The 17,642-nt window shown below is 37.1% G+C and overlaps 1 protein-coding gene across 2 annotated transcripts in view; it reads right to left on the bottom strand.

Annotated features, from left to right (window-relative positions):
* Window positions 1–17,642, bottom strand: part of ROR2 (receptor tyrosine kinase like orphan receptor 2) — a 143,581-nt gene that overhangs the window by 13,850 nt on the left and 112,089 nt on the right. The gene's annotated exons all lie outside the window — the stretch shown is intronic.

Genomic DNA, 17,642 nt, shown 5'->3' with positions numbered 1-17,642 from the left:
CTGTTTTTGTCATGTATGTTCCCTATTCCTTTACAAATACCTCCATCATTTCTTCAGATACCACATGAACAGAACAAAAGTGTCAGTGACTATGTGTAAAATCTCATAATTAGCTAGGAGAAATCAGCATGAAAACCCGCTGTCAGACAATAGTTAGCCAACATTGCATGCGTCTAGTGCAGCCCCTCACAGTGATACCTTACTCTTGTCTTAGAAATATTTTCATTTTTCCTCTGCTGTGTCTCGCTGATAAAGCCCACCACTTCAGGGAAATGTTACCAATATTTCTTTACTCTTTGGCCATGGAAAGTTGGGCAGGACTGTTTGTACAGGTAGCCAAAAGGTGGAACCAGCAATCACCACTTGAGCTGCATCTCTTCTTTGCATCCCAAAAAGACAATGACTTAACAGGACTCTTGAAAAGTCATGGATATAAAGCTGCATATCATGCAGTCATCCAGATATGGTCTTTATTTCCTATCACACTATTACTATTAAATATTCATAAAGCAACATCTTGTCTACAAACTCTGAAACAAGTTCTACTTCCTCAAAGATACTCAAGTTTTTGATTAGGGTGGATGAAGTAAAGGAAGAGTCATAGGATCAACTACTTCCTGCAGTGACATTCTTTCATTCTTACAACAAAAACTGTAATTTTGCAACAATTGCATCATGCCTGAAGGGACAAAAATATCAAAGCATTTTGTCTGTGCCTGTTTTATGATCCTTGACCACCTCAGTAGGAAGTCAGCAATTCCCAGAAGGAGCTGAATGAATATGAAACCTCTATTTGACCTCTTTCTAAAGAGTAAATTCATACCCCTATCCTGCAGAACAAAGTCTGCAATGTATCTTACTGAAACTGTATCTCACACTTCAGGTCTCAGTTCAGGGTTCTTTTGCCAGTACCAAAAAGGAAAAAAAAAAAGCACACTCCAAACAGCATGGGTTTGGTGACAAAAGCAGTGTAATCTCTTACTTAGCTCTGCTTATTTATTTCTGTCAAGAACTTTTAAACACAGCTTAGATATTATAAATACGCACATATGCTCTCCCCTCCCATGTTATAGTCAACTGCTGATTATACTAAACAAGATATGACCATTACCGTGGACACAAGCAAAAGTAAACAGTAACCTGATGTCAGCTAACTCTGACAGAAGCATGGCTGTTATTCTACATGCATCTTTGCCAGGGCAGGAAACTCAGTGAATGCTGTTTGACTAGTAGTGGTATTGAGAGAACGAAATTACATTTGTCTTCTTAGGAAAAAAACTGATTTCAGCTGCTGAAGTGGCAGCAGTAAAAGTCTCCTGATAGATTACTCTGTCCTTCAGCTATACGTACCCTTGGGACGTGGCAAAAAATCTGCAACAAAAAGCAACCTGGGCAGAGTCTGGTAGAACAACACAGGAGTGGTATAATGCTCAGTTCAAACAGGAGCCCTTGGAAGCATGTGTGGCTTTGAATCATGCTCCAAACAACATGCCAGCAATTTAGTTGCTGATCAGAGCAATAATTAAAAGCTGCTGAAAACAGAAATACTGACTCTTCAATTTCCTGCTGCTTGAGCTATACTGTCTGCTCTGACCAAGAACCCTGGTGAAAAAGAAACCTGACTCCACAAAAGGAACCCAGAAGAGTCCAATTTTTTCCACTTGCAGAAATCTTACAAGCTATCCACCACAGGTACTTTTTTACCTTTGTTCTTGAGTTTGCATATGTTTCAAGACAGCATTGACTTTTCTCTCCAGTGATTTTCTTCCATTTTTATAGTATTATTTAAAAAAAAAATAAACAGAGTCAGGCACCTGCTAAGTGTTGGTCTATTTTGCACATTTGCTGGAAGGCTGAATCAAAGACAGTGCACCTAGAAACTGAATTTTCTCAGCACTCAGTTAGAATGGAGGTAAGGTATTCTCTTACTGAGTGAACTCTCCTCCCAACTACTCATCATATGGTTGACCAGAGTTTGGATTTAAAACTAAAATTGTAAAGAATATGACTAAGCAGATCTATTCATAAAACCCCAATTTCCATAGTTCAGTGTTATCATTCGGTGTTAATCAGTTTTCCAGACCCACAAGGTGATCTTCTGCCAGAACAATTCAGTTAAGAACTAGGGTATCTTATCAAAAGCAAAAGCAGAAGAAATTACTACCTCAGTCACATGTAAATAAAACCAAAATATTGATACTATTTTTATGTAAAACATGGAATTTGTATGAGGTCTGATATGCATTTACAAGGTCCTGATCACACATGCACTGCAACACATCATAAAGCCTGCCTTCAGGTTTGTGGGCAGAAGTCCATATGAAATGGAGAATTAAACAAGCAAGCAGTGTAGAAGAAAGATGCAGATTCAATCATACAGTGCTATTCCTCCCATTGTTAGAAATCATAACTTTCAGGAACATCTGGGTATATAAAGGAAGAAATGGATGAACCAGGTGCCTCACAAGAGGAATAAAACCTAGCAGGTGCCTCAGAAGAGGAATAAAACCTAGCATGATGAATAGAAAACTCTCTAGATGGAAGTCATGCAACTCTTCCATAAGATAGCTATCTGCTCTAGAAATACATAAAGAGATTTCTAGATGTTCTGGAAAAAAACATAGCAGACATCACTACCCCCACCCTCTCATTAAGCATTACTTTAATTTCACATGTGACACAGAAAGGACACCAAACAAAATACTACAGAGGGAAACACACTGGCAACAAAGACGCTTTTCTTAATGGAAAATTTGAAATGTGGAAAGAATATGTCTGGGCGCAATACACTATATGCTATCTATGTAACACCACCTATTGTTTGCAACTGTCACAGCTGAACAGACCAGAGGGCATATGAAACAAAAATGTCACAGTAAAAAAAAAAAAAAAAAAAAAAAAAAAAAAAAAAAAAAAAAAAAAAAAAAAAAAAAAGCAACCATGGAAACTCGGTTTAGTACTAAAATCACCTTCTGAAGTACCTGAATTTGATTTGACCAAAAAAAAAAAAAAAAAAAAAAAAAAACAAAAAAAAAAAAAAAAAAAAAACAAAACCCCAAAAAAAAACAAAACAAGAAAAAACCAAAGAAACAATGGAAACTCGGTTTAGTACTAAAAAATCACCTTCTGAAGTACCTGAATTTTATTTGTGTTTTCAGTATGTATTTAGTGCCCCTGAAAGCACAGTAAATGCAGACCTTGTGGATTTCCTTAGAAATAGAGAAAACATATGAAGCTCTATTTTTAGCAAGGATTCACAAAGGGAAATATGAAAGCCAAACTGAGGGGTACCACATATTAATTTACTAGTGAGACACCTTTATTCTGATTGCATACCACAAGTTTTACTTACAAAGACAGCAGAAACTTCTAAGTTAAAACTGCTTTCCTGAAAATAGACACCATGCATCAGATACAGAAAGAAACTTGGAAGTTCTCGAGAAAATTCAGAAAGAGTAAGTTTTTTAATATAATACATTGAAAAAAAAATCTCATTTAATAACACCCTACCAACCTACCCTAGCATTTATATGGACAGACATATTCTCAGCCTACACTTTACCAAAGTAAACAACATAAGCCAGTTCATAGATTATAATAGGATATTCCAAAGGTTATCTTTCAAAAAGTAGTAGAAACTTTGTTACAGAAGTTTCCCACAAGCAAACTAAATGCAATTAAAACTTCCTATAAATTTTCCCACAATAAATAAACTTGAAGCTTTGACCCTCTTCCATGCTGTCCAGGGATTAAGCAGTTTTTAATCAAGAACTGTTAAATACTGGGACCTTCTACTAATGTTCCATTACAAACAGAATGGCAAAGCAAGGACAAATGCACAGAAAACCACAGACTGTGACAGATGAAGGAAAAGGCAAATTATTTATGTCAGCCTATTTGCTATTCTTAGAGAAATACAACATTTGATATACAGTTGCGCATCTTGTTGGGATGTCTCAGGATTTCTGATAGTTACAACTTGATAATTAGTATCAGAAGCTGTGTAAAGAGAATGATCATGACGGACAGCAAGATCAGAGGAAAAAGGACAGGCATCATATTTCAGATTACGAGTTTACTTAGCCCAGTGTGTGGCTACTTCATAAATATAAATCACTGAAATTACATGACATTACAGGATATCTGAAGCACCTGAATGCAATACTAAAAAGAATAAAGGAATAAATCAAATCAAATCTCTTTAATCAAAGAGAGACAAATCTCTCTGACTGGGAAGAGCATTATAAAGGGCTGCAGTAAAAAAAAATAAGGTATTTCTGGGTTTTTACACACACACACACACACACACATATATACATATATACATGTATATCTACACAGACACATACTCTTTTATATATATATTCATATTCATGGTTTGTTTCTACTGAATCTCAAAATCAGGACATCTTATAATGTTGAACTACAGTCTTTGTAACTCGTTACCCTTACTCTTGATGTGTATCATATCACATCATAGTGCTGGGAAGCAAAACCTATTCACAAAAGGATCACTTTTCAATAGTTAAAATGATTTTACATCCCCAAATATTCCCCTCCCCAAGAGGCTACAGATGAGATTTGAGAGAAAGGAATCATACTACCTTTGTCATATGCCATATCACATCTATAAGATTTGCCTCATTTCAAAAACAGTGAATATGTATTAATGTTACTATAGAAAAATACTTCTGGCCAGGTTTGTATATTTGTCTTCAAGAAAATATCAAATATAGCACTCGATTTCTTGTTTCACCACAAAGGAATTTCATTTTTCAAGAAATGCTGTATTTTAAATAACGGGCTTTAAAATTTCTCATTCTCACAGGCCTCCCATTGTCACAGATAATCAATGGAAGTTTTACTACTGACATTCAAGGCAATAGAATTGGGGTGTAAATATTTGATGGAGAAAATGAACATTATTTTTTTAGAAAGTATGGTTTGAACTATTACTATCCATTACAGGGCTGGGCTAATGCCAGGTACTTCTGACATCACCCATAACACAGGGCAGAAATTCAGTAACACACACACAAACAGGTTTTTGGTTTTAGTGTAGTTTCAAAAACCAAGGTATATAGAAAAACCTCAAAAAAAACAAAACACACACACACAAACAGGTTTTTGGTTTTAGTGTAGTTTCAAAAACCCAGGTATATAGAAAAACCTCAAAAAAAAAAAAACCCCAAACATGCAAACCATAAAACACCCAAAACTCCACAGATGCACATTTGTGCCCTTCCTGCTGAAGCCAAGAAACTAATGGGTGGTAGGGACAACTTGGTTGCTGCATTGGGCCCTTTCTTGAATGGAAGCTACCCTGCACCCACATCAAGGGAGAAGGGCACAGGCTTCCTGCCCTACCTGTATTCATTCTCTGAACAAACAGTTTCATCCTCTGACCAAAGGTTTCTGCAAATAATCCACCTTTCCGGCACTTAAAATCATTGTTTGCACATCTTCACCTGTGTCTAAAGATCAGTGCTCCTGGGATATCAGGAAATCCATACTGATATACTTAACTCCTCAAAGAGAGACTTAGAATACAAAATACTTAGAATACAGTAAAAGTTTTCCTTTGCACTAAAGGAATGTAAGAAATACTATCAGAAAAGAAGGGGAGCCTAGTGTTAAAGATAAAAAGCTAACAGGCAGGGGAATTTGTATAAATAGTCATAGCTCAGTTGAAGTTAATGGGCCTATGACAATTTACACTCACAATGGATATGGCCCATGACTTCTGTTACCAGATGCTTATTGAGTGTAACAACAGACCCAAAAAGAAAGATTCCCTTTAGATTTAGCACACAACATGGACAAATATTTTCGGCTTTTTGTCTCAAAAGTAGTACATCACAGAATCCCTTAAAGAATTTACTGAAAGTTCCAATTACTGAACACAACAATTGTGTTGCATTTGATTTGGATATTTATCTACTAGTTACTAAAAAATACAGTGTGAAATGAAACTCCATATTCAATGCCTAAAATCAGTAAAAAATAACAGTTGATCTTTATTCTACTAGAATAGATTCTATTATATTATGGATTTGTTCGTATTAATCATAGGATCTGAGAGAGTATTTTAAGCCAGCTCATAGATAAAACAACTAATTGAAATGTCATCAGTAAAATCACAGCTACAAATGAAACTATTGTTTGTGACAAACTAAAGAGAAGACATTTGTCAAAGAGCAACTTGCAAACTTCAAAACAACCTCATATGTAGGCTACTGAAAATATTGCCAAAATGGATTATGAAATCAGTATTTTTAAACACAAAATTCAGGTTCCAAAGTCTGTCTCTAAAACACAGTCCAAAGAATGTTTTAAACATATATTCCAATGTAAGTGTGAAGTAGGAGTCTTTTGCTGCTAAGTATTTAAAAATAATTTAAAGACAAGAAAGGGAGAGAACATCAGTAGGGTTTAATGATAGGCCTTCACTGACTCATGACCTAGATTGGTCTCCTCAGTAGGAATTGCCTTAAGTGAGTGTCAGCAATCTTAGCTGAGCTGTGTCCTTGATAAAAGATACTACGATCAATTATTTAAGAGGATAAAACCAAAAGAAAATGGTGTTGCCTTCCTTTCTTTCACACACTCATCCACTATTTTTTCTATAACATGAAAAACGTGCCTCACAGGCAGACAAATACAAGAAAGAAAAAGAAACACATGAAACGGTGGCAGGTTGCTCATTAGGTAACTGCATGCTGCTATGGTTTCTTGGTATCATATCTGCAGGTAATTATTATTGCTTTGCATCTTTAGAAAAGTTTTCAGTGTACCAAAAAATGTTTCAGTTACCAAGTACAGCACATACAGAAGTACAGACATATGTGGCATGGTTGCTTTTACTACAATAACCTGGATAAAACAGTCAAGGAAGCAAAACTAAACAAGGCCATCAATGTTCTGAATTTCTGTAAGAAACAGAGGATTGTCCCTAGCTGTATAACCAGCCACAATCCTCTTGATTAACACATGTAACTTCAAACAGATGATCTAATATTCTGCCAACAACATTCAACATTCTGCCTACAAACTCCCTCTTTCAGTTAACTCAAAGGACATTTCTGTAAATTCTCCCTCTGCTTTCATAGGTGTTAGCACATTGGGATGAAATCTTGAAGTCACATGAGTCAGCTGGCAATCCGGGGAAGGCTGCAGATCTGTTTTGCTGAGTGTCAGGTACTTTTAACATAACAGAAACATTTCTGTTACAACCACGGTTAGTAAAAATTTGGAAAGAAAAGCCTTCAGAAAACTAATTTCAACACATGGGAACATGAACCTGGCCATGCAGAATTCTACCTTCTCGCTCACCAAAGAAGCCATTATGAGCCTTCTTCTCCCCCACTTTTTTTCAAGGCATGTTATCCCCCTCAATGTATTATGACTGTCTAATAAATTGCCTTTCTCTGACATCTCCAAGGAAAATGAGCAGGGCCAACAGACCCTCTCTGAAGAGCCTCTAACAAGCAGCTCCCTCTTCCCTCTGCTGATAGAGGAAAGCACAATTCTTAGCTGTTATCCATCCTCTTCCTGCCATGCCACCTTCAGTGAGCAAGTACACATAGGTAAGCTCCTAAAAAGTCTTAGAAAAGTCCTCCTGCTGGTGTATCAGGCAGCAGCAAAGGAGGGACGTGACTGGGGGTGTAGAGCTAAGAGATCATGTCAGCTACCAGGGAAAATGGGAAAACCATGCAGGAGAAGGAGAAAGGAACTTAGATGGCAGTGGGGCTGAGAGAGTGAGGGAAGGAATATCTGACCACACCAAGGGGACTGGCCTGGAAGCTGGGGTCCCTTTTCATGTTGTGAATGGGTGAGAGAAGGGCAGCCTACCTCCCACCAGGCCACTCTGACCTTGCCTGGTGTGATCCTCACCCCACTCTCTAAATGCCACCAGAGATAAGCTCAATATGGTAGTTTTTTTCTTTCACAAACTCCTTTGCATTTTCAGGTAGACCTTAATGCATTGTGATTTACCTACATAAGCAGATTTTATGCACAAACAGGAATTTTTAACTATAATTTAACTGATTTAAATTCACTGACAGAACTATGTATATATATGCCAGGAAGACAGATAAGAAGTAGAAAGTCTTGAGAGAAAAGACTGTGCAAGCATAGCTGAAAATTGCAAGTTATAAAAATCCAAAGAGGAGGGAAGGTTAAAAGAAGGACAAAAGAAAAATTTAGAACATAAAAATTAAATCCTATGGAAATGTCTTAAAGCTTTTCATTTTGGTTGTTTTTTTTCTTTTTTTTTTTTATTTTATTTTGAATGATGGGGAATATAAGCTTTCTACAAAGTACTCCCTGCATTTTTATAAGAGGTTAAAAAGTTAGAACATTGAACATTTTTGTAAAAAGAAAATAAGTCAAAAGTCATTATTAAATGTTTTAAGTGTCCATGCCATTAAAAACGTGATCACTTCTGGAAGAATATGAGCAAATGAAAAAGTTAAAATAACTGTACTGTCACCATTTTTTTCTTATTGCTTCTGTTTTTTTAAAACAGAACAAAAGTGGCTTTTCTATCTCAGTTACCACAGAGATTATACATCTGCTAGCAGAGAGCTTTGTAAAGCAGCTAGAAATGATCACAGCACCAGCTATAAACTGGCTATATAATTATATGTAAAGTGTGCATCTTCAAAGTCTGTTGCAGAACACTTTCATTCAAACTACAGAAACATCAAGTATTTAAGAACATGTAATACTGAAGTGTCAGTTTTCTAGTCTTAAGGAAAAATTAGCACATTCTATCTACTTGAAAAAGATTACATCTTTTAAATTATGTCTTTAAAACATCTAAGTGACAATATGAAATATTTGTTAGTTTCTCTACTACTTTTGATGGATGCAATATGAAATAATTCTAGGTGATGTTGCAGAAAGTTAGAGTTTGTGAATACTTCCCAATACTTCCCAATATCACAAACAATTATCATACCTTCTCTTTGACAGGGCTTATTTGAGATTAAGTTTTCCACAGTACAAAGATAATTTTTTCCTTTTTATTTTTGGTTACTTTTAGATGTTTTGAAACATCTAAATTGTTAGATGTTTCAAAAAATAAGGCCAAGGAATTTTAAAATATTTTATTTCTCTTTTGGAAAAAAATAAAGCCCCAAACACAACCAATACTAGCAGAAGGAGCAACCACTTGGTTGTGATGCTGTCACATTGTCTTGCTTTTGAGCAGACACATGGGACAGACATTTGTCCCTTCCCATGAAACACTGCCTGAATTTGTCCACCCTTTATGTAATTTCCACCTAAATGCACAAATGCCCAGTCCGACCACTGTGTCAATTCTAGGTGATGTTGCAGAAAGTTAGAGTTTGTGAATACTTCCCAATACTTCCCAATATCACAAACAATTATCATACCTTCTCTTTGACAGGGCTTATTTGAGATTAAGTTTTCCACAGTACAAAGATAATTTTTTCCTTTTTATTTTTGGTTACTTTTAGATGTTTTGAAACATCTAAATTGTTAGATGTTTCAAAAAATAAGGCCAAGGAATTTTAAAATATTTTATTTCTCTTTTGGAAAAAAATAAAGCCCCAAACACAACCAATACTAGCAGAAGGAGCAACCACTTGGTTGTGATGCTGTCACATTGTCTTGCTTTTGAGCAGACACATGGGACAGACCTTTGTCCCTTCCCATGAAACACTGCCTGAATTTGTCCAGCCTTTATGTAATTTCCACCTAAATGCACTCATCAGCCCAGTCCGACCACTGTGTCTACGTCAGGCTTTGCACCTGTGTGTGACACAAGAAAACTGCTTGGCACCCATGCCAACTGAGGCGTTTGCTTGGGGTCCAGGAGGACAGGGACTGCGGAAGCGGGATGAAGAGTCAGGGCAGGGATGCAAACCATGGCTACCACCAGGGGAGCACACGTCTCCCTCAAATCTAGAGCAAAACCTAACAATTTTTGTGTCTCACCATTTTCTGTCTCTCAATGCATAAGTAAGGATGTGTCTCCTCTTCTGGGCTGCTCTGTACTGGAGACAGCAGTCTGTTATTAGTGTTATCCGCCCGTCATCTGGCTCCAGTGGCTGAGGTCTGGCTAGCATGGCTAAGGAATCCAGAATTCATCAAATAATTCTGGTGTATCATCATAACTTCACATAACAGGTTTGTTGGTTTTTTCCAAATTAGGAAAATTGCATTTTTCTCCACAGGAAATTTTATGACAGTTTCAAGCAAGGCCTCTGGAGTTCTCAAAAATTAAAAATAAACAGACACAGTTCTGCTTCAGGCACTGGAAGAGGGTGGAAATGAACAAACTTTGGCTCTGCAGCTTGCCTTTTCTGAAGCTGGGGTAAGAGTAGTCTGAATCACCCAAAAATGCTGGGAGGCTGGGGTGCTCATCCACCTTGATGTAATCCCAAAGGTAACTTGCCCCTTACATTTCTTCCTTTGGACTTAAAATTACTTACTGAATGTTTATCAGACTGTATTTTTTTCACTCCTCTCCTCCCCTCTCTTTCTTTTTTTTTTTTTTTTTTTTCTGTGTATAAACAATTAATCCTGACTGTCACACTTTTCCATTTAAATCTTTCTGCATTATAATAGTGGATGCTGACTGCATTGTTCCACAGGCAAAATAGCTCATATTCTGAAGCCAGAATTAATTTCTTTTCAGATGCCACACACATGATGCTATGCAAACATTATTAGCTTAATACTCTGTGAGTAGCAATTGTGCCAACACCACAGCTCCGTAAATTAATGTAATGGGGTTTAACATTAATAAACTGTTCCCAAATCAAAACATGTGGCAAACTCAATTAGGAGAACAAATGCTTCCCCAAGTTTAGTATTTCAGCATAGTTTTTTTTTAAAAAAATTTTAGTTCTTAATGCTTAAAAACTGAGATCCTGTATATTCTGATATACCTGTCAGTCTGAACCACAGGCTACATAAAGGTACAATGATCATTCACAGCACATTCTTGATGGAGCGTCTGAATCCTGAAACTACTGATTTTATGTTACATTTTCACTTTTCTCTCTATTCCTCAACCCTGTAAAAAAATATGCACCTAAACTTCATTACACACTGAGGCTGTCTTTTCTACATTAAATACCAAGCGCAGTGTAAAAATGCTACTTTGCAGCTATCTACAAATGGGTACCTCCACAGCACCTCCAACCTGAAAAGTGACTACAGTTTCAGCTCCGTAACATGGCACACCTACAAGCATGCCTTTAGCTCTAAGAGTCAAATTCCTGCATAATTTAGCAGATATTTGAGCTGAGAGTATGTCTCTATGTAATGTAGCATTTTATGGTTGGACTCAACGAACTTAAGTGTCTTTTCCTACTTAACTGATTCTATGGCTGGGACGCAGCCCTGCAAATCAGATCTGGGGGTGCTGGTTGGAGCAGCTCAGGGTGAGCCAGCAGTGTGTGCCCGGACAGCCAGGAGGGCAAACCCATCCCGGGGCGCATCAGACACAGCATCACCAGCTGGGATTGGGATCATCCTGCTGCATTCAGCCCTGCTGCGGCCTCACCCTGAGTCCCGTGTGAAGTGCAGGGTTGGAGAAGGCTTGGAAGGTCCCAGAATGGTCCAGAGGAGGAAAACAGAGTGGTAGGAGGGCTGGAAGCAATGTACCATGAAGAGTGCCTAAGGATTTTGGATTTGGCTGGTTTTGGAGAGGTGACCTCACTGCTCTCTATGGCTTCCTGAGAAAGGGAGGAGGGGGAAGTGCTGGTCTCTTCTTCCTGGGTTTCAGCTACAGTGCAGATGAGAATGGCTCAAAGCTGTATCAGGGGAGGTTCTGAATGGACATCAGGAAACATTTCCTTACCAAGAGGGTGGTCAAGCTTAAACAGGCTCCCTAAAGAGGTGGTCAATGCCCTGTGCCTGTTAGTGCCTCAAAAGGAGGGATTTGAACAATGGTCTTAATAATGGGCTTTAACTTTTGTCAATAGAGTGATCAGGAAGTTGGAATAAATGGTCATTGTAGGTATCAGACAACTGGAGCTACTGTATTTTATTGTACTGTATTGCACTTATATTTTATTGTATTGTATTTTATTCTACTATTTTCTGTTTTGTATGTTTACTCCTCTACTAGTTAAGATTAAGCTTTTTGAGGAGAATGAGAAACTGTTGATGACACATGCTTATTGCAGCCCTACTTTTAGAGTAGTAATACCTCAAATACTTCAGACTTTAGACTTAACAAAGCAATACCAATTCAAAAGAACAGATTTTCTTACTGAATTTACTTCTACCTTCTCAAAAAACAATCCCGTCCATCACTGTTAATGCTATTTAGTTTTGAATATAATTGTTCAAATAGTATTGGCTCGTACCATCTGTTTGACTTTTCCTCAAGTACAATAGATTAGCTGCATCTAGGGTTTTTGGCTCTTTCAAACTGAAATAAAGAACATAATAATACAAAAGTAGGGAAAACTCTAACCATAAAGCCATAAAAATTGAAAGGATGATTTATGGTGTGGTGTTCCAGCATTATGTAATTTTGTTAAATTACCTACTTTTCACTGGAATAGTGTTCCTTTATCTTTCTGCCTAACTACAACATTCACCCTTTCCCTGTATGCACTTAGAGGCTATTCAGCATCCTAAGGAACTCTAATTAAACCCAATGTGGCATCAAATGCCTACAGGAAGTCTCAGGGACATATAACTGTCCTTTTGTAAGACATACAATAAATACTTTGAAAGCCATTTAAGCTACTGAACAAATGAGAATAGGGGAGGGATAGAGGGAAGAAGTAAAATCTAAACACACTAAGGATTGCTGGTTATATCAGGGATGTCCAACAGCTGCAGTAGCTACTTGCCAAAACCCCAAGGGCCATTACTACTTTGAATATCAATTTACATATATCCTTAAAAGGAATAACAAGTGTTTAACTTTGCTTGCAACTTCTTTGGTAGTTTAATACAAACTGTTTTTCTGAGCTGCTAAAACCTAAGCACCTGCTGCTGATCTGGAATTTGCTGGAAGAGGGCGTGTTGGGGTCACATATTTACAAAGAGCTGTAAACTGGCTCTTTGCCATGTATCACACAGCTTATGAGTCACACCTTACAGCTCGCCTGATATGACAGCCTAGGCTTTTTTGGCTATCAAAAACCTAGCCACTACTTTGCAGAATAGGAAGAAGGCTCTCTGAATACCGAGAATTCTCACCCACAGAAAATATCAACTCCCTTAAATACTCATATGCAAGCTAAAGGTCTAAGTTTTTGAAAAAGAACCCTTCGGAAAGAAAGTGTTTGTGTTGTTTGGTGTAGTGCACGCTTGTAGCCCTAGATATAATGAATTACATTCAGTACAATGCTTGAGCCAACACATTTAAAAGTATCTTGACAGTACTGCTAATAACAAGTGGGCAAGTACTTCTGACATTTAACCCTAAGTTAGCTTAACTGTAAGAAATGTAACTAAATACTACTTCTTCCTAAGGCATTTTGAAACCTTGCCCAAATACAGGTCAAGTCCTGTAGGGTTGCTTTTTTGTCTTTGACACCAGTCTCTCTCAGTAAAGCAGTGCATCTGCATTACAATTTTTCACACTAATTCACACAAAGGCATTTGATTTATACAATAGCAAAGAGAAGGTAAAACTTTCATGAAGATTTATTTTTAATCACCTGTGCATATGCTTGGCTTCCTTTGTTTTTGGTTTTTTGTTTTTTTTGGGGGGGGGTGGTCTGAGCAACATGGGTTATTGAGCATAACAGACTGAAGCAAACTATTTTCATTTTTTTCTGCCTACATATTCCCTGTAAATGTCTTTTTTCAGTTCTTCCCCTCCTCTAACAGAAAGGAAGAAAACCTACCACTTGTAATAGTTTCCCCAGATAACAAGTCGCAGGAACACAGACACTTACTTGTGTCTACTCCAAGATGGTATGTATATTAGTTTAAATACACATCTGGCTTTTAAAATTTATCAACTTTGTAAGCACACTGAATTTCTACTTCTATCACTAAATAGTATAAAATGCATTAGATTGTTCATAATTTATTTACTTGTGATTAGAAAGCATTTAAGTGAGAGATTCAAGCTGAAGAAGCAATGTCATGTGGGAAGAAGCTGTGATTTGGCATGGTGCAAAACAACCCCAAACAGTACTTCCACTGCTCTTTAACTCTGCCTTGAATTACACATGTTCTGGTGTTTAAAAAGAGGTGGGGGAAGGGGGGGAAGTATTTTTTTAAATGCATGAGTAACAATAAGATTAAAAAATTGGGTTTATTACAAGATAGACTGTCATCTTCCTCTGAGTACACCCTACATCTCTGGGCAGAATAGAGTATAAATTTTAGTTACATGGTAATTTGTGATGTCATAAACTTCTGAGCCTTTCTAGGTTGTATCCAACATAACTAGAGGAAAAATGGAAAAATTGCACTCTAAAATAGATAAGAGAGAAAAGATTAGTGTAACCTTGGTTTTAGTTCTATCCTTCCTCCAAATTTCCTGTTTCGGCCTGAAGGACTGTCAAAGGACATTTAAAATGATGAAACCAAAAACAGATCTGAGATTGTGGATCAAAATCCCCTGAAAGGAGCCCCAAACCCACAGGAGGGTGAAATATGGCCTCCCCCTCAGCCTTGAGAGAAACAAGGGAAACTGACACACAGGGGCTAGGAGGGAATTGCAGCATGTTTCAGCCAGATCCCCAAATTGGATTGTCAGGGAGTCAGGAAATCTGCCAAGACAAACACATGCTGTTTAATGTAGACCAGCCCAAGATAATATGTGCCTCAGTTCCTCACTCATAAAAGAGGACAACATTCCAGGCTTTATGGGGAGAAGAACGTACCCGAAACACTTTGAAATAATCTGATCCCATAGCAGAAGAAGGCAAAAAATTCCCAAGATCCACCATCTTCATTTGATGCACAAAACATGGACAGACAAAGGTTAAACAACTTGCTGCAATCACACACAGAGACAGGAGTACAGTCAGAAATTAAATCCAGACCTCTGAAATTACAGTCCTGTGTTTTAATCACAAAATTCTTTTTTTCCCCTTGATTAAAACAGGAAATGAAAACACAAGTATGAGCTTATTCTGTACCTTCAACATATTACCACAAGCATCTTAAAAAAACATACATAGTTCAAATATGACTGTCTCAGCCACATGAATATTTTGATGAAACAAAAGGCGTGCATGTCATTCTAGAGGAAGCACATCATCAAACACCTGGTCCTTATGGCCCTGAATAAACACTGTAACTTCTGAGTTGAAACAACCTTGTATTGTTTTAAAAAAACATCTGTTTATGTGAATTTTAAGATAATCTTGTATAATTTCCAAGATTAACAATGTTATCTGTGGCTAAACTGCGTTGTGACCAAAGAAATTTGCCGCACTACGTAAGGAAAGTAAGAAGACACAAATGGTGTCACTATTTGACTGTAAGGGAAGCATTTTTTTCTTAGTGTGATGTTAGATACCTTTGGTTTGCCAAAGAGCTTTGGCAAACGTATTAGCCAAAACTATTTTCCTTCTCAGCTACTGTCTTTTACCTGAAGACCCCAGTAAGGGGCAGGGAAGTGGCCTGAGGGTGAAGTGCTTTGATGATCCACTGCTTTCTATCTTCTTTCCCAAAACTTTATATTTTCTTTTCCATCTTGTAATTACATGAAGATTCATCACATGATGAAAATTAGTTTGTTCCCATCATAAAGATACACAAGTGCCCCTCACATCATGCAGGAATTTCCCTTTGAGGTCACAGAAAAGGTGTGCTTTGGATATGCAGACCATGAAGAATAAATGCTCAGGAACCCAACCTCCTCACTGGAGTTTTAACACAGCCATGTTACTGGTTTTATACATTCTGTTCTCCACTGTTTGAAAGAACTGTTTTTTTCCTAACTACAATTGCCTCATCAATTTTCTTCAATAGACTAAATCTTAAAAAAATTACTGTTGTCCCAAACTACTTAAAAATCAGGCATAAGAACATGCCAATTTATTCTGAATAATTAATACCTCAAAAATTCCTCCACAAAGTAATGATTGTTTGTATTTAGTGGCAGTGTTTCTTCTCATTTATTCTTCCTAAGCATTCAAAATACAGCCATCAAAGGCTGCAAACCCATAACTGATCTCAGTCAGAGTTCAATAAAACAGGGACTTCTCAAAGTTTCTTGAAAAACCCAGTTCTTCTGCACAAGGCTCAGCTCCTGACATCCTAAGCAGATTTCAGAAAGGTCACATGGGGAAAAGTGCAGCAGTGACAACAAAGATGTTTCCCATACACTTGGCAAGGGCAGAGCTTAGGGGAATTTCTTTCTGCCTGCATTCTATGTGCCTTCCTCACTTTGCAGAGGCCTCAGCCGATTTTCCAGAAGCTCTTAAGAGCCAACAAACTGAATATTCAAATATTAGATATCTCCCAACCCAAGCCCTACTGATGGCACTACTATAGTTAAACTGCTTCAAAACAGTAATTTGCCCAATGGGAAAAATTTAATCTAACCAATCAATTCAAAAGAAAAATATAGTAGACTAGAGAACATGCAGTCTTTTAGAATAATGTTATCTTCTAAGAACAACACTTCTAGAAGGAAAGACAACTGTTTCTGCCCTTCTGCTCTTAGACTCCAAGATATTAATGCCCATTGCTTCGTTTTAAATCATGGTAAAAAAACATTCTCTTGTATTTGTTAAACATTTATTTTACATTCAGACACTTCTATCTTTCTGAACAGATAGAATGTCTCTGTTTTGAGAGGCAAAACTAAAAATACTAATGATGCAAAAGGCAAAAGCATATTGCAGTGAGAGAAAGGATTGCTAAAGGGTTGTACTCAAATAAAACAACCCTTCAGTAGCACAGCCCTCTTAACAGCAAAGGCTAATCAGAAACTATTTTTTTGACCAAGTTTTGATTTTATTTCTTTTGTAAATTAGTCTGAATTATCAAGTAATATTTTTGACAATTTTAAGACTTTTGATAAATAAGATAGACTGTAATTCTCAATTTCTACAGAAAAAATCCTTAGAAATTTTTAGACATGTGGATCTCAACAGAAAATAAAGACGTCTCCAAATAATCCACAGAAATTTAAGACTATGTATTTGATGGAAAGTTTTGACATTTAGATTTTTATGAAAATGCCTCAACTTCATTACCTGAAGGTCAAGATGCTTTTTTGCACTGGCAAGTCTAACTGCATAACACACATCTTCTCTCTGGCAATCTTTAATTGCCAATTAATTCTAAGAATCCACAGCATGAACAGCATAAAAATACCTTACTAGATGGTATCTACACAGGTAATGTTCCTTATCCCTTAATATCCAATAGGTATAATCTTACACCATGTTACAATGGTTTTATGTTTCAGGTTTTCACTGAAGCATGTCTTTTTTGAAGCACTAATACCAGCAGCGATGGCTCTGGCTTGGATCAGTGTGAGGCTGCTCTGTGCAGACAGTGAATGGGAAGAGACCTTTGTTCCATGAAACCTCCTTCCAAGCACTTAGGTACTCCTTTGCCTTTTTCCACCGTTCCTCTTTTATGGCTTACAAAATGACCTGCATGATTTTATACAAAATATTCTATTTTTAAAAAATCACGGTCAGTTTCTGAAAATAAATAAT

The sequence above is a fragment of the Passer montanus genome, unplaced genomic scaffold (genome assembly GCF_014805655.1).
Source record: "Passer montanus isolate IOZ18808 unplaced genomic scaffold, ASM1480565v1 scaffold52, whole genome shotgun sequence".
In the NCBI taxonomy this organism is placed as follows: domain Eukaryota; kingdom Metazoa; phylum Chordata; class Aves; order Passeriformes; family Passeridae; genus Passer; species Passer montanus.
This window is presented reverse-complemented; position numbering and strand designations above follow the sequence as displayed.